The sequence below is a fragment of the Rhamphochromis sp. 'chilingali' genome (genome assembly GCF_963969265.1).
Source record: "Rhamphochromis sp. 'chilingali' genome assembly, chromosome: 19".
NCBI classification, from domain to species: Eukaryota; Metazoa; Chordata; class Actinopteri; order Cichliformes; family Cichlidae; genus Rhamphochromis; species Rhamphochromis sp. 'chilingali'.
In genome coordinates this window covers 22,392,054-22,411,110 of record NC_137946.1, presented here as the reverse complement: position 1 = coordinate 22,411,110, position 19,057 = coordinate 22,392,054, and positions in this window count along the sequence as shown.

The following is a 19,057-nucleotide window of genomic DNA, read 5'->3' as shown; positions in this document are numbered from 1 at the left end:
GCATATGGAAATAATGTTAGGGACATGTCTTAAACTCAAGTATTTAAAATATAGATAGTCTGAACAGAGCCATGGTGACAAATAATAAATCCGTCCACCCATTTTCTGACACTTATCTTGGTTCAGGTTGCAAGGTCGGCAATCTAAGCAGAGACACCCAGACCTCCCTTTCCGTGTCCAGTTCATCCAGGGTGAAATACAGGGTGAATTTCATTGATACTTGGGACCCGGATACCAGGGAGCTTCAAAATTAAATGAATAAATAAACATAAAAGACCCACACATAATTTAAGAGTGGCTCTTTATTTGTGGATGCATGTGTAAATATATGTGAACATATTAAATGTAAAAACTATGTTGCTTGTTTAATTTGTCTTTTGAATTCTCCACTTTCCTCAGTGATGAAGTGTACAGGAGTATTTTTCAATGTACTGTCAAGGTTGCATTACTATTTGCAGAGTAAGCCTGCGGGAGTAGCTGCATGTGAAGGAATGGTTACACTAATTCACACATTCACACCTGGGAGCTGGCCACGGTTATCACAGCATTACGCTGCAGTTCTGCTGAAAAACTGTGGCATCCAGCTGCACTTTGAAAGCAGGGCCAGCTCACAGGAATAATTGTTTGTGCAAGCAAAATACTGTATGCTTAAGTTCATTAAGGAATCTACTGGGTATTTTCTGAATTCATTAGTGGCTAAATCAGTCAAGTGATCTGAATTTTCGTTTTTTTTTTCCAGGTCAATCCCCCCCACCCCACCCCACAGGAAATGAATCATGATTGTTGATAAACTCCAGTTATTTTCTTACATAGTCTTTTCAGCGAACATTAACCCGAAACATACAATGCAAAAGCAACCCAGAGCATGTCTTGAGTTTTTGTTAGTACATAAATATAATGCTATTTTAATTATGCATTTTACTCTCTGAAAGCTAATGGCAGAAAGGCCCACAACAGCTATAGTATAGGGCTTGTAAAACCTTACAGAGGAGACATGCCATTCTTTTGTGATGCTGGTGGTTTCCATACTTCACGAAATCCACTGCCTGCAAAGGATTCTGAACCCCTTCAGTGTTAGGGCATTGTCTCACCTACAGTTGGTTTACTCTGGTCCGAATCAGTTGATGACATTGTAAAACTGTATCTTTTTTCCTGTGGTTTGGTTTGTTTAAACACAAAGAAAAATCCATATGAACTCCAAGTGAACCAAAATGCATCACTACGAACCACATGAGAATTTTCAGTCCGCTGACTGGCTAGATGTGGGGTAGGAGCAACAAAAATAAATACAGGAAGAAGGCATAGGATGAGTAGGTACAAAAAGTACCTGGTACCAGGTACTACTACCTAATGTAAAACCCTAAAAAATCAAGTGCCATGCTGAGCTAAGACAACTAAGTACTAGTGGAAAAGGGCTATTAGAGAACACAGAGAATTACCATTTCACAGCTAGTCACTAGCCTGTACAGGCATCGCACATATATAGCACCTTCCTGCATTGAGAATACTACGGAAGAGGATTATGGCTACTGGGGGGGGGAAAAAAAAAAAAGACTTTAATCTCGGAAATTCTGACTTTTTTCCACAGATGTCAGATTTTCTTTTCTCAGAACTCTGAGAGAAATGACAGAATTCTGAGATTAAAGTGACTTTTTCCACAATTGTTTTTTCTCAGAATTCTGACTTTACCCTCAGAATTCTGAGATTAAAGTTTGAATTGTCTTTTTTCACAAAATTCAGATTTTTTTTTTCTCAGCATTCTGACTTTTTTCTCAGAATTTTGACTTTTTCTTAGAAATGTGGAAAAGAAGAAAAAAAAGACATGCCCACTTTTTTTTTCTTCCTTTGGCCCTAATCCTCTTCCATAGAATACAAAGCATACATGGGTATGTGATATTTTTTAGCTCAAACTGGTAGTTAGTCCAGGTTGGGGTTGGCTCATGTTCACACGATAAACGAAGCACTCTTGAGTGCATTTGGAACCGTACCAAGACCACTTCCTCCAAAGGGTCTCGGTGCAATTGTTTTGGTCATCCACCTGATCATTTATTCACACCTGCACAAACGAATCACACCAAGTGGGGAAATGAACCAGAGTATCATTTACTCAGACAGACTAAACACTACAGGTATGAAAACACCCTTAATGAAACATTTTTGTTCTAAGCCTCAAACCTTAGCTGAGACTCTTCAGCTGAAGCTGATATTTTCAAATACCTTTAACATAAATATGTTTTGGTACAAAGCTGCAGTAGTAAAAAAAAATGAAAAAACAAAAAAACAGAATCTGTGTCCAGGAATGTATCTATATAACTCTATCTCTGTAATAGCAACGCACTCTTCATGGAGTCGCAAGTCTGCGTTCCAAATCCTATTATGTTATTATCTATGAGATTTATGATCTTGGTCAATGAGCCGAGGGTAGAGTTATGGTCCTGAATAAATATACTATGCTCTGCTGAACTCAAGCTTATCATGTTCAGGACATGCCATTACAGCCCCTGTTGTTCTAAAGGACTTACAAAAGTAAAAAAAAAAAGTTGACTTTCTTATATTTTCGCCCCTTAAAGTGATTTTCCTCCTTTTTTTGGAACTTCTCTGGAGTGTGTCCTTGTTTTCATATTCATGCTTTTTCCTTTCAATCCAATGACAATCTGCTAGAAGGGCATCTCAACCAATTGCTTGTTTGGAATAAATCAAAGCTGCAAAAAAGCTAAAATAACTTTAAGGCGATCAACTTGATGGAGTCGGGGACTATGACAAGTGCCACTGGCAAAGTTTGCCCCGGTTCCTGACACTTTAGAGATTCAGCTGCTGTGAGCTGCTGATGTATTCACAAAATAGTGAAGGATTGACCAATAAAAGGGTTCATAAAATGAGGAATAGATATTTCTAACTATACACAGAAAAAAGCTACAGAGAAAGAGTGATGATGATAGAGGGAGTTAGAAAGAAGGAGACGCAACACAAAGACAATATAGACTGAAAGTAGTGTGCTACATTTCATCAAAAGATAAAAGATAGGTTGGACACACATTTCAATTATTGTGATAATTCATTCATGTTACCAGCAACATAAACAATTATTCAAATAAAAATAACTGATAATGCAGCTGCTTTGTAAACTGCTTATTAAATGTGTGATAAATTTTGTTAGCAATTAATTTATCTGTTTTTGTCAAACTCATCACATGGGACGCTCAATGCTGGCTGACCTCTAGTACATATGAATTGTGGCTAATACCAAGCTAGATGTCTGGTAAACACATTGACATATTGAGTATTAAGGTTCACCATCTTTGAAACTTAATAATCAATATGTGAATAGGGTGGTGGAAGTGAACAGGCCAGGGTCTTTCAGTGTGGAGTTTGCATGTTCTTCCCATGTTTGAGTGGGTTCTCTCTGGGTACTCCGGCATGCAGTTAGTGGGGTTAGGTTACTGGTAACTCTAAATGGCCTAAAGCACAGGTGTCAAACTCTGGCCCGTGGGCCAAATTTGGCCCGCAGCCTAATTACATTTGGTCCGTGAAGCCATACCAAATTACTATTAGAGCTGGCCTACTGGTATTATACAGCTAATATATATATTGTTTAGTATTAAGCTTTGCTTGTTCCATATTCAGTTTTTCAGCAAAACGTGTTTGAGTCCATAAGAAAAGATTCATTCTTATATCTGGAGGAATAAATATATTTCAATAAATATTAACGTTAGCCCGAGATTTTGTTCCAGTTTTGAATTTTGGCCCACTGTGTATTTGAGTTTGACACCCCTGGCCTAAAGGCATGCCATGTGTTACCCCTGCAACAGACTGGCGACCTGTCCAGCAACCCTGAAAAAGGATCAGCAGAAGAGAATGGATGGATGGAGTATTAAGGTCCAGGGAGAATAAACCCATGCATTCCATATAGAAAGGCCCTGGAGTCAAACTCAGAACCTTCTTGCTGTGAGACAACCCTACTAACCAGTCCACCACCAGCAATAGTTAGTACTGGGTTCTCAGAAAATGTAGTTGAACCCCTGCAAAGTGAGAAGCAGAGCAGAAATTTAATGCATTTATCTTTATTTATTTATTTATTTTTTAATGACAATTAATATAAGTCTAACAACACTGAGCTGACATTTGGAACTTTTTAACCATTGATAGCAAAAAACACCAACCAACAATTCTTCAAAGTTTACATGGAAAAGTGAAATTTTGCTGGGAAAGTGGTTAAATGGAGCTTGTATTCTATGTAAAGCCCTTAGAGTGTCAGTAGGAAAATAGAAAATAGTATATTATAGAAAAACACTATAAAAATGCCAGTCCATATAATTATTGCTAATACAGCATCACCAAGCAAAAGGTTTGTTGATTTTGCCCTAAAATAAGCTTCCATTCAGAAGCAAAGAACTTTACTTGTACCCATCTTTGCTATTGCAGAATTCTTCTGTTGCGTTAAACTGAGCACTATTTGAGCTCAAGTCTCTCGCTCATGTCTCCGATAGCATTCTTTATTCATCCAAGAAACATCATGTTTCTGCACTGAGGTACTAGTTCTCAGTCCTCTTTATCTTTTTTGTTTCGGAGTGAGATGTCAAGAAGTCGCCCCTGCTGTGAAAATGCTGTCATCATTTGAAATGTAAAATAGCACAGAAGCACAACAGTGCTGATCATTGCTTCAGTTGGGCACGATGAGATGAAATGTGAGAAAGAAAAGTCATTTATTCACTGTGTTTAACAAACCCAGATTCAGCTTCAATAAAATCTTATCACAGGGGTTTTGTTTCAAACATTCAATAACAGTAAATTTAAAAAAAAGAAGAAGAAGAAGAAAAAAAGCTTATCTGTATTTACCTGCTGTCTGTCTGTTGGAGTAAAAGAAGCATCTGAAAACATAATGGACAAAAAGACAACATCTTTTGATGATAATAAGTCAACAATATCAAACATTTTAACAATTTCATGAGTAAGTTCTGACAGATCATTCAAGAACAATGTTTAAATATTTTGTTTCTTTCACAAAAGAGCAGATTCTCCCTTCTGCTTTTGATCAGCCTCCGTGCTTGCTGGTACTTTTAACAACAAAGGGCATCAGTCCATCAATGAGATCAGACGAGTTCTTGCAATGCTGGGAAAGCTCTGCTGTTCCTGATGGTAAAAGTAACATTTAATCCTCACAAAACAAGGAAGGAATGTAAATGCACCTGTCTTTTTAAAGAGCAGAGCATGCAGTGATAAACTACTTTTTGCCTCCAACTGGCTATAAAGCCAAGGCTAAGAAGCAATGTATTGTATATTATGGCTATAGCTATTGTCCACAGTCCTGGTGTAATTTGTCTACAACAACAACAAAAAAAATTTAGCATTCTGCGATACTGACAATATACAGCAGTGGAGTAAAGACATTTTCATGAAAATTGATTTATTGAAACTTAGGCAGTATTTACCTAATTTAAAAACTGTCCTGCAGACAACCGCACTCACAATGTGGAAAAATGATAAAAAGCAATAACTGGATTTCATTTTTTCAATAACTGTATAAACAACTACTCGCCATGTTGATTCTCCTCCAATCAAAAGTTTTCTTATTCAGTAGAATAGTTTCCTATTGTCATTGCACATGTACAATGGAAACGCAGGTGTTCCACACCAACTGTGCCGGAATAAAACAAATAGTAGACAGCAGCAGTGACTTAGCTGAAGATGTCAGGTTACACCCGACACATACGGTGTTAGATGGGGCCTTCAACATTATCAACAGAACCTTAAAATCAATTGTAAAATGTGAAAATAATAAGTAATGTGATCTCTTTTTATGGTTTTGGAGCTGCTGCATTCAGACTTTGTTGCCTCAAATATGGACAAAAGGACTTACAGAAGTATCTGTGAGAGGAACTAAAAGAATGCATGACCGTCTAGATTTCTTTTGGATGAACCTGAGCTCGTCTACCTGAGCTGCATAACATCAATGGACACCTGAACTGATATGTTTATTCAAGCTGAAGGTATCAGGGGTTGTTGGCTTTTTATTTTTTATTTTTTTGCAATATGTCGATGATGGCGATGGTATTTTTTTTAATGTAGCCATTTCACTTTGTTTATTGTATGTTTGTTTGGGGGGGTTTTGTTTTGTTTTTCTAATGTAATGTACAATAACATTAGTGCATTTGGCATGACTAAAGATTAAACAATGTAACTTTTAACCAAAACAATATTATTCATGCATATTATTACTGCAAAACAATGCATCATTTTACTTTGCTGTACTAGTTTGTGTCATCAACTTGTTAAATATCAGCTAATCCTTACAGCGCACACTATATGCATACAGAGGTCAGAATATGTAATCGGTAATGCGTTAACCCAGGGAACCGATGTGATGAAAGAAAAATGTTATTTTTTCTAAGGAGTGAATTAATGTTCATCAAGGCACCACTGCTACCACCACTTTGACAACACATCTCATTGCAAATGTCAACTCTGCAACAGTAGCTCTATATTCTGCAGTCCACAAAATCCCAAAACACATTCTTCTGGAGAGAGTTAATAGCTTATACACAAATGATGCCTCTATCATGGTTTTGTCATGTTATAAATTACTCTTGCTAAGTGGGAGCTGCAGGGAGGCTCAAACAAAGCAATCCAGTCTATGTAATGGAGCTGTTCATTATTAAACAAAAGCCTAAATGGAGCATGCATTAAGGGAAATGAGCAGAGGCATTCACTGTTAGTGAATCACAGAAGAGGACTTAAGGTTCACTCTGGTTGAAAATCTAAAAGATATTTTGTTGTATTTGTGGTGTTCTGTCTGCTGAAAAAATAATAATAGCATACACAGGTTAATTTTCACCATGCTGTTCTTTTGCTGCTCTAGCTTTGCTTACTGTGCTGTGCAATAAGAGACAGAGAAAGCAAGCCACTGATAGGCTGCTGTGAGTCATGGATGGGAAGTAGCTTTTGGAAACTTTACATTTTTAGAATCAAAGTAGAATAAACTTCTACACTGAAACTAGTTAAAAGCTGTCTCTCGCAATTCTGTCTGTGGGGGGGGAAAAAATCAGCGATAGGTTCTCTAAAAGTAGGCCAACTTTAATTGAATCACAGAAAAGGGGGGAAAAGGTTTTTAATTTGTTAATCTTGAGGCATTGCATGAGCACTGCAAATTATTAAATTAGCACTGACTGCCATGGTGAAGGATGCCTATGACTTGCTTAATAATTTTGATTTTCCTCAATGGTATGCTTGGAGTTAACACTGAACATCCTACTTCTGCTTTTTTCCAGTCTCGTCTGAAAATGGAAACCAGACTCTGCTAATTTAGTTTTAACTAGGCCTATGTGAGAGCCCGATGTAATGGGAAGGAGCAATAGTGAGATGTAATAATCGTTCTCATGGCAGTAGATAAGAAGCTAGCAGGAAAATTGTGTATTTTCAAATCGTAAAACTTACTTTTATACATATCTTTTATGGAAACTTGTGTCTACAAGAGGACTGACTTTTACTGACTTTTTGCAATTTTGAATTCGGGCCCTTGGACATTTCATTTCAGCTGCAGATTGATGCATTTTCGGCTTTGCACAAGGTCAGTCAGTATCACTTCACAGTATATGACAACTTGTACTCAGTTGAGTACAAGTTGCAAAGGTTACGTATAAAGTCAGCTACCGACCAGATGAAAAGCTATGAATATATAGTGCAACTGCTGATGCTCATTCACTGCTGAAAAAAATCATCAAAGCCACATGACTCTGAGCTGCTTAATGAACATCTCCCCTTAGCCACCCTATTTATCTCCTTACGCTCTCTGTATTAAATTCAAAGCACAAAACAAATGAATGCGCGTCTGTGTGTGCGTATTTGTGTGTGTGTGGCTTCATGTATAGTATTTCTGCATTAAAGTAATTGCAATTAAACATCAGGTCAGCAGCATATTCTTAAAGAATGCCCTTTAGCCTCATACTAAAAGGTCTGACCTCACATACAGGTGTTTGTCCAAGGCAGTAAATCCCACCTAACATCTAATATATGACCATGAACTTTATTTTATGGCTTTGACCTTACCCCCATGCTTCATGAATCACGTCTTTCTCCACACGGTTACTATTAGCATAACTGATATGACAAGTAGGCAAGTCACCTCAGGCAGTGAAAGATGGGGTGAACGTTAATGGCTACAAAAAGTAGCCACTGCACTATTACTTGTAATGTTTCCCATCTGAATTCCCCTTTACATTATCACCCTTAGTTCATACTGTTCTGTTGCAGTTTTCCCCAGGCAGCAGAAGATCAAATCCCTCTGTCTGTGTGATGGATTACATAGAAAATGCTTACATATTTTCTCACTAATGACAAAAGAGATTTGGACTGAGATATGAATTATTAACTCATAACAAGGTAAGCATAACACTAGATCCAGTTACTAAAAATAATGGCACTGCCCTTAAAATATCCCCAAATCTGTCCTTTCTGCCACTTCACCAGAATTTTACGGGACATTTGGCTTCATGGAACTCCGTGTCTTCCTCTGACTTCTAAGCTGTCCGGGCATGCAGGAAAAGAAGCAGGAAAGCTGGGCATTATAGAGCCAAACCACAGTGTAGTGAAGGAGGCTGAGCCTAAGCTGAAAGTACAAGTACAACTCTCTTAGACAAATTAAGTACCAAGCATTGCTGAACCAGCCAAATTTAAAACTCGGAGTGTGCAAACAAAGCTCCTGTGAAACACTTTGATGCAGGATTTTCAGTTTACCCTGAAACTCTGACGGAGTACCTAAATTTGAAAAATTCATATGTTTTTGATATAAAGAACATGGAAGTTTTGGGAGTAGTAAAAGTAAATAAGATTGCTAGTAACAAGACATTTAAAAGCTTTAAATGTCTTAAGCTTTAGCTGAGTACACCCTGAAATTGCAGCACCGTTAAGTGACCACTGGTAAAAGCCTGCAATGAGTTAATCTGCTAGACCAGGTGCAACTGTGCTCTTAAAAATAATTTCTGATTAAGATTTGGCTGTTATCCCAAGGTTACGTCTGTGGTTATCTCTGCACTGGTTACAGTGCTCCTGCTATTTTTAGATACTGAATGTCCTGTTTAGAGCACGCAGACAATTAGCAGTTTCATCGTGGATCTCAAACTTGTCCTCAGAGCTAACATCGATTTTTGTATTAAACTTATCTAACCTTTCTTTCACCACTTAATGAAACTAAAACACAATAAACGTGAATGTTTCTGAACATCCACAGAGTTGTGAACCTTGAGTTTGTCCCCAGAGTCAAAGTTCTACCGTGGCATCCTCGGGTGTCTGAAGGAGAGTTTTTGGCAAAAAAAAAAAAAATCTGTGTCTAATATTTACAACCACTAACTTGACAGCATAGGGGAGACCCAGCATGCATTCAAAATGCACGTAGTCAGATATATGTGTAAGTGGTTAGAACAGGAACTCTGAGCAACAATTTAAAACGTGCATTTGAAGTGCTGGAAGTGGAAAGAAAATCACCAAGCAACTTTCAACTCAACAACTGTTACTTGTAAGCTAAATAAATGTCTTGATGTATCTTATGTAAAAATACTAACACTAATAAAAACTAAGATAGATACTAATATACAATATAATACAAAACCACAGTTTTCAAAAAAAAAGAGAAAGTAAGAAAAACAAACTGAGCCAGAATTTTGCTCTTATTAATTTATATTGGATCGGTAATAAATTGTCCTGACCTGTTACTGGCTCATCAGACCAGTGTTATGACAGGCTGGTGCTAGTTTGCTCTGTAGGTACAGCAAAGAAATTTGGCTCATTAAAACTGTGTTTATTAGATTCAGTGATAACTAAACTAGAAAAAAAGTCATGTGTTGTGACTGGAAAAAGTATGTGCTGAAGAAAATTATGTTTTATGTATAAATGAGAGCATAAAAAAGGAGAAAATTACTTTAACTGTGCTTAGCATGTGGTTGTGTACAGAATAGTATATCCCAAATCCTGTCAATGCAATATAATTTTCAAAACATCCCAAAATTTCTGGAAGGCATACACCACACATTCTGTATCTACATAAGGAAAACTATTAATACAACATTTATTTTAATCAGGGGTGCACTTTAAAAAAGACATTATCCTGAAGCTACAAACTGAGTTCCTCCCCTCTCACAGTAAATAGTGTGTTTGTAATCCGGTTTGCAACACACATATACTGTCAGAGTCACTGACGAGCAAAGCCAAGAAGACAGCGAGCCAAAGTTGGACACGCACGCACAGCTGCTTATGCATGCTGCAAAGTAAGCAGTGTACTTCAAACTAAAATTGCCTTTGCAACACACTTGCAAAAAGTTGGCAAGAGCAAAGTGTTCAACCGGGGGAAAAGAGAGAGCAAGAGAGAGATACTCCAAAGAAAGGATTAAAGAGAGTGAAGGAGAAAGGAGAGAAAGGAGAGGCGTGGGGGTAGTTCAACAAATTGGATATCAAATTAGATTATTAGCTTGGACATGTCTTTTTGTGCACTCAGGCTTTCTCATTTTGTCTTGTTCTCCGTTGTTCCCCCTGTCACACCTCACTAAGAGACAATAATGTGAGAGGGTAGTGTGCTTCTGGCCGCAGAGAAACTTTATCCTTGGTCACCTTCTACTTTGCACACGGACATATACACACAATGAAACACACATCTGCAGACATTCAAAGAAGCACAAACAAGCTGGCGTTGTGTCACGATGAAGGTCCCATTGTGTAAGTAACACTGCGCAAAGAGGACAGGTGATTCACCTGCAACATCATCTCTTAGCCTCATTCTGTTATGTCTCACTTTCCATTTTACATTAATGCAGAAGGGTCGCACTGTGCCTGACCTGACACAAACAGAGAAAATACATTGTACAGAAAAAAATACACAATGTCTTAGATCCTTCTGGATGCAAGGTAACATTTTTTTTAAAAACCTTGTTGATGCTGTCATTCATGTTTGTTTGTCAGAGTGGGTTGCTGTTGCTATTTACAGAGTCAGAGTTCAGTGGTAGGTTGGAGGTTTCATAAGCAGAGCTGAATGTACAATAACGTCTCCCCTGTGGATGCAAAAAAGCTTGTGCGTTTCTTGTTGTTCTTTGAAACAACTCGGGTTATGTCAGATTGGATCAACTTGCTGAAATTATACCGAACATATCAAAGCAAAACAAAAAGAAAAAGAGCCACACACGCACGTACAAAGTCAAATGAAACAGTGATGAGACAGTGGCTGTCAGGGTGAGAGCTGTTGTGAAATCACCCAAACATGTGGAATAGTGTCATCAGTCGGGCAGAGGAGAGCTAACGCTGATAGCTATCTATGATATCAAAAGGGAGAACGACTTATCAGCCTTTAATTGACCATAACCTCAGTGACAGGAACTACTGTGTAAAATCGACTGTGGTACTAATATACATTTGATTTTTCAATAGGATTATTATAGGATTGTGCAAAATGCATTTTAAAACACTTTTTTGTAAATGCCTCAAGAGGAAAATGAGATTAAAGTCTAAGTTGAAAAACACTGGGGTTAAGTTTCCTAATGTAAATAACGTCACAGATACTGACAGAGTTTTAACATGTACTAAAAAACTTTCTATAAATTCACTACAATACCTTGGGAAGAGTAAGAAGCCAAAAAACACAAAAAGAATTTCAGGTTTAAGCTGGTCATTGCAAGTTACCAAAGCTTAATATAACCCTACAGGAAAGACTCTTGGAGATTTTGTTATCTTTTAGTAAAGAGTACTAAAGATTTGCCCTCTAGGTATGCCCCAGCATTTGGTCCTGGAGCAAAAGGAAGGCCAACATAATATAACTAAAGCCCCTTTTCCCTTAGTACCTACTCGGATTGACTCAGCATGGTTTGCCATGGCTTTCATGGTTTTCCATTAGGTCATAGTATCTGTTACCAGGTACTTTTTTAGTACTTGCTCGGCTGGGTTCCAAGCAATCCAAGCACGGGCTAAAACGTGTCACACTGCATGCCACACAAGTTAGGATTGGGTTGTGATGGAAAACCAGTTGATCCGAGACGAGTCATGGCGATCCATTGCGAGTCAATCCAAGTAGGTACTATTGGAAAAGGGGCTTAAATACTATGGTTTCAAAACCAGAAAACCATCATACTGAAGAACTTGTCTTAAAAAACCCCAAAAAAGGCCAAGTATTAACGAATATAACATGGTGACTTGCTCTAGTAAGACTGTTGCAGCATCAGAAATAAAAATCACATTAATTTGATTTTCTATAATTAAACTAAAGATAACAGACTACACATAGAGGAGGTTAGGGTTGCCTTGAAAGGCTGCCAGAAAGCGACACGTGTTAATGCCATGAAAGGTTCCATATGACCTGCACAGGTCCCCAGTCCATCACAGATATCCATTCTAGCTCAGATTCTATGGTCGATCTAGAATCACCAGTTAGCCTAGCGGGCATATCTTTGGACTATGGGTGAAAGCCAAAAGAAATCCAGAGAGATCCTAAGCAGGAACAGGAAGTAGGCACAGGAAGAACAAGGAAACAAGGAAACTGGCTGGTTGATTTGAATCCAAGTCCTATTTGATGCGACAGTGCTGTCGCTGCATCACGCATTTTCTACAACAGGACTTGATGTTCTTAAATGACTGGGGGAAAAAAAAAAAAAGATTTCAGAGCAGCATTTTAGAGCCAATCATTCCAGCTTTCACAAAAAGGCTCAGTTCTCAGGCAGCCAGTCCTGTTTACTTAACAGAAACGTTGTTTAATACGGTACACTTTCAAACAGGTCTATGTATCTGTCATGTAAGAGAAGATGTAAGTAGCACTGAACAATCCACAAGGGTGTGCAATGCAGAAGCTCATCTGTCATACCGCTCTGCTGAAAGCACAGTCTTCTCAATACATAAAGGTAGGGTGTCACTGTTTTCTCAACACATTCATTAGCTCTTATTTTTTCATTAAAGAGTCAGAATGCCTACATGGCCCAAAATACAGATCGTCCCCCCAGACAAATAAAAGAATAAGTCACCACTACCTTACCTTATCCAATAAGCAATGAAAGGAACAGATCAAGTAATTTTTAAAAGCAAATCATCTCATGCAGGTGTCTTTCTCTACAGCGCCATGATCTCCGCAACAATCACCAGCTACCTTGTCTGCTCGTGAATGTGGCTGCCAAGAAAATCACAGACCATCCTGTCAGTAAAAGAAATAAAATGCTTTCTGTGCCAAAACAGACACTCATGCATGAAAGTACCCTCGCAAGTAAAAATGAAACCTCCTCACAGAAATACACAGACAAACACAATTATTCTCTTGATGGCACGCTCTCCCTCAGTCCCATTCTCTCTCTCTCACACACACACACACACAAATGTGGAAACATACACTGGCTGCACAGGGAGACACAAGAGGGATTTGCCCAAACGAGCTGCATGTGAAAGATGAGCATTGAGTGTAATCCCTGCAGAAGGTAAATAGACTGGGGGAGGTTTTATACAGAAGCCGGGGAGCAGAACTGTGAGTGTTACCTCCCGCTGTGACTTTGAAGACTGTGGTTGGAGAGCACAGATCCAGATAGGACAAGGAGAACAGGGAGCAAGCATCTGTTTTTTGGCTTGGTCGGTTGAGCTTTTTTTTTATCTGTCTATCTGCCTGCCTGTTTCTCACTCTCTTTTCTTTTCCTTTTCTGTCTTGTCCTATTTTCCTCCATGCCTGCGCCTGTATTGTTATCCGACTGCCTGACTTTTTCTCTGTGAAGATAAAATGAATCTTTAATGATCCTCTGTGGAAACTTTCCCAGTCACAAAAGTCATAGAATAAAGCATGAGAAAATATAAACATGGAAACACGGAGTGTAAGAAATTGGGGATTATATAAAGTTGTCTAGGTTGTCAAATGAAAAGCTTGTAAACCGAAAATGTTTCTTCAAAACTTGTGGAGAGAAAACTTGTTAGAAAAGTAACTACATTGTTGCTAGACAATGATTTAGAATTACACTTTGTGGAAGTTTGCAAAGGGTTCATGAGCTCAAGATGCAAAAAAAAAAAAAAAAGCAAAGAGCTGATGTTTAGAAACTGCACCAAAGGTCAAAGAATTTATGTACCAACCACTGATCAGGGCAGTGTCCCATAATAGAGGGATCTTGAATTACCATATTGTAGAAATTAAGACCAAGGCTCTCTTTAAGGACCAAGAGTTATCTCTTATCTCTTTAAACTTTGGTCATGCCTGTGACAAAAGTAAATTTGAAATCATTTTTAGTTACAGAACTCCTGCGAGACTTTATGATTGAAGCTTCTATATATTGGTGACAGCTCCAGAAATGGCCATACCTTCAATTTTGAATATGTTCCTCATTTATCTACAGCGCTATCAACATTTCCACATGCATTGAGTTGTTCAATATCAATGAAAATTATCAAGTGTTACCATGTTTACATGGTTTGAGCTGCATTTTATGAAAAGTAATATGGAGCTGAGCATGACGCTTCAAAGATGCAATGAAATGGCTGTTTTATGGAGATGTGCTCCTTTGATTAAATAACATATCCTTTTCTCTGTTGCCTGGTGGTGGTGGTGGTGGTGGAGAACCCTGAATTTCTTTTTCCCCAAGTTCATTAAACACATTCTGTCTAGTCTTACAGTCGTACAGGGCTGATGACACATCTATCAATATTTAGTTTTGCCTAGTTTTGTTAGATAAAAACAGAAACTTTATTACAGTATTGAAAAAAAAGATATTCTAATATGTCCAGCTTACTTTAAAGTAACCTGAACTTTCCTCTGTATTATTGTCTTTATCTTACAATATAAATCACACTGAGGTGACTGTTGTTTGATTGAATTTAATTGAAATAAAGTTCGCGCAGTAGTTTCCCAACTTTCAAGGATAATTTAGGTAGTATATGTAGTGACTGACAAACTGACTGTTTGGGTGGTGTTTGTCTTCTAGAATCTAGTTTAAGAAAAACAAGTATGTCAAAATGAATGCACTAACTTCAGCATTTGGCTCACAGGTCATACAGAAGAAAATCACCAAATAAACATTGCATGCCCATTACGTCAGGACAAGTATCTCTGTTGTTACACTAGAGAAGTCCCAAATAGCTTCAGTTGTATTCAAAGCTTTGGCTAGTTTGAAGGGTGTGCTGTGCACCATTTAGGAAGGATGTGTCTTTGACTTTACTTAAGTTTTGTACTGATTTTTAAGGAAGTAGCCTGAAGTAGCCAGATACGCACAATTTCCTTGTACATGTACAATGGCAATAAAAGGCTGTTCTATTCTCTACTCAAATCCAGTTTTATGTTATATCCCTAATTGCAATCATTTACAAGTTTTTGTTTTTACAATGCACATAACATTAAATATTTGGTGTGATCAGCTTTTCATCTCCTAGTTGCCTGTTAGTGTGCAGTTTTTCAACATATTTATCAGCTTCTATGGTTCTGGGAAAACTAAGTTGTTTCACTTGCTTCTGTCTCCTCATTGAATTGCAGACTGACTCAGTGATATTGAGATCAGTACTCAGTGGGGGGGATACCATCTGTTGCAGGATTTCTTTTTCTACTTGTCACTGAAAATAGTTTTTTAATGACTTTTGCTGCAGAATAAATGTCGGGTGGTTCAAATGCTTCCAAGATGTTACTGCGTTATGAATAGGAATCTAAACTTTTGCACATATGTGGACATATTGTCAGTTTGTTGTTGCAGCAGCTTTGCCCTTAATGTTTCTCCTGTGTATCTATTACTTAGCGTCTCCTCTCTCATCTTTTTATCTGCAGTGCATCACTTGCTCCCTCCCTCCGCCACAAGCACTGTCTCTTCTCACCGCTTTTCCTCTCATCAGCTTCCACATCTATCTCACCCTGCACCTTTTCCCTTCATCTCCCACGTTGTCAACCTCCACCCCACCCAATTTATCTTTCACTCTGTCAGCAATGAGATCAAAGCATCAAGACACAGGGTATTTAACCCATCACTGGTCCTGCTGATCAGCACCTTCTAAAGTCCTGCTGTCAGACTGACAGAGGCTCATATTCATCCAGACACACAAAGACACATACAATTCACAGAGAAGTGGAGCAGCACTTATAACAAGAGTGACAGACTGTACACAAAAGATACAGATGTCATCTTGCATCTGTGTCAAATAGATGCCATCTTTGGCATACTTTAATTACAGATTTTTATATTGCATACAAAACAGGCACACACACGCACACACACATACAAACAGACCCAAAGGACTGCTAAGCCTGCAAGGAGAAAAAGAGGGCAGGTTATTGGCCTTTAAAAACAGAAAATGCTGATGCCTCCCATCAATTGATATCTTTCATCTGTTCGATGGGGCAAATGCATGCATAATCACAATTACAGAGGGCTCTGATCTTTAATCTGCAGCTGATTCATTTTTGTCGATGCCTTTCATTTATATTCATTAGCTCTTTGAACCTGAAAAGGTAGATTTCCTTTCACACTGGTAAGGTCAGATGCTGCTCGATGTCATATAACTCTAGGTTTTCTATCTCTTAGTATATCTATCCAGCCGTCTATACTTTCACCCATAAAATCTAGCCATATACCAAGAAAGTTACCTCGTCCTTTGATTGAGGAAACTGTACTGAACATCTAACTAAACTTTGTAGGTAAAAATAGCTGCCTCATCTAGTTTCACAGACTCTCATTGTGAGTACTCCTGCTCGAACATTACTACAGTTTCAAAGTAGTTTCATCATAAAATGAGTGCCTTCATAATATCCAAAGAAGAGACCATAAATTATCACATTCATTACTCTTTCATCAGTGTTGCCAACTAGTTTTTTTTTTTGCTAGTGTTTTAAAGTCAGACGAAGCAGATGAGAAAGACAGAAGAGTCTAAATGTTTCCCAAAGGAAGATAAAAAACAAATAGGAGCCCTCCAGGACTCAACACTAATTGACCTGAGCTTTTACAAATTGTCTGTGAAGTATCTTCACAGACAACAATAATTGTGTTGACAGATATTTTTAACCTTTTAGTTTCAAGACTTGTGGGGATAGGTTAATTGGATAATCCAAATTGCCACTAGGTGTGAATGTGAGTGTGAATGGTTGTCTGTCCCTGTGTGTTGGCCCTGCGACAGACTGGCGACCTGTCCAGGGTGTACCCTGCCTCTCGCCCTATGACAGCTGGGATAGGCTCCAGCGCCCCCCGCGACCCTGAAATGGAGAAGCGGAAGCGAATGGATGGATAGTTTCAAGACACACAGATGCAAAAAAGTGGCTTGTACATGTTGCTTCTACCTAACAGAGATTAGGTAGATGTTTTTTGGGGGGTTATACTATGAAGACTTGTACAGATAATCATCAAGTTGTAAAAAAAATTATTGAAAACACGAAGACTCACTTACAGGCCTATATTCTTTCATAAGCTTTCACCTCTGCTTAACCTCAGATATACTTTAATTTTAAGATATGTGATAGAACATGACAGGGCAGCAAAGTGACTATAAAAAATATGATTGCTGTAATTGGTATAGCAGGACACTGAGTTTATGTATAAATCTCCCTCCGACCTCTGTAACCTTGTCTCAAAGCCTCACAGATAATGTGCTATGGGCAGCTAATATTGACAGATGTGTTTGGGAGTGATGATTGGCTTATTGATGAGATGATCTGGTGTAAATATAAGGGAAGACAGCTTTCACCTATAAGCTTACAAACGGCTTATAGAGACTAAATTATCATTTTTCAGATGGCATGCTACTGGAGGGTAAAGATCGACGATATTGAATCGATTGGGATTAATGATGTCATAGTTCAAGAACAAAAAGATTTGGAAAACTTAGAATCTAGGCCTAGATAGTTGTAGAAGAAGAGTTATAAACCCTTTGCCTTTCAAACTCCATGTATCCATTTTCTCCAATTTATCCAATTTCTACACATTGTTGCAAAGGTTAGTTAGCCCCACAACTTTCAGGAGCTCAATGCAAATTTCATCCACCCCAGAGGCTCTACCACTAAGAAGATGTTTAGTTACTTCAGAGATTTCACTCCCAGTGATGACTGAACACCTCCATCCCTGGACTCTACTTCCAATTACAGTGGGATTTCAAACTGCTGTTGATAAAATAAAGTGATTAATTCAGGGAGGTGGATTGAAATATGCATAGTGATAAAATCAGCAATGATAAAAAAAAACTGTCATCACTTTGACAGGTGAAGGAATTATTGGCATCGGAGCAGCTGTGACCAAACTGCTCGAGATTTTGAGGATATTCTATTTTTTCCAAGTCATGCATACAAAGATAAAAAACCAGGGATAAGACCCTATGAATCAACATTTCCATCTCTACAACAGTCATGAATTTTTATCCTGTCATCAAGTTTTATTCAAAGGCTCTATCTGAACAGCCGCGACTCACAAAGCCAACAAGAAACATGGACGAGAGCTTGTTAGCTTGTTGGAAAAACATTTTTTAGCTTCAGGTTTGCAAGTTGTCAAATCCTTCTTTGTTAACAAATGTGAAAACGGAGGCAGCACATCACCAATTAGACAACATCAGCAGGGGGCTGCGCGCGACTGGTCGTGGCAGGAGAAATTAATTACAATGTTTACCAAAGCTTAACAAAAGTCCATAATTTTAATCATCACTGCTCATGTCATCGTGGTTCATTCAGAAGTCATCCACTGGGAATGACTTGTCAGGATCTGCACCATGCAAATCCTCTTCCTGTGAGTTGACAGCATCAGTGCTCGGATGCACCCTGTGAGGTTTGATTGCGAAGCTAATTACTGTTTTTTTCAGATTAATTTGTGAGTAAATTAGCCCTGACTATATGACGAAAACACTGGCTGATTTTAATCATTTTGCAACATTAACCTTTTGGTTGTTAACAATCACGAATTTCTCTGGTTGAGCGATATGCAGGGGCAGAGTCAGAAATGTTTTCTCCCCAAGTCTTAATGAGTGTCAAAGTCAAATATTAATATGTGCTGGTACAAAGGATCAATTCATCCACACTTTACTACTTCCTTCATTAGGCATGGTTGTCACATCCAGTACACACCAAAACATCTAGTCTATCATAAAGTCCGCATGCATGCTGCCCACAATC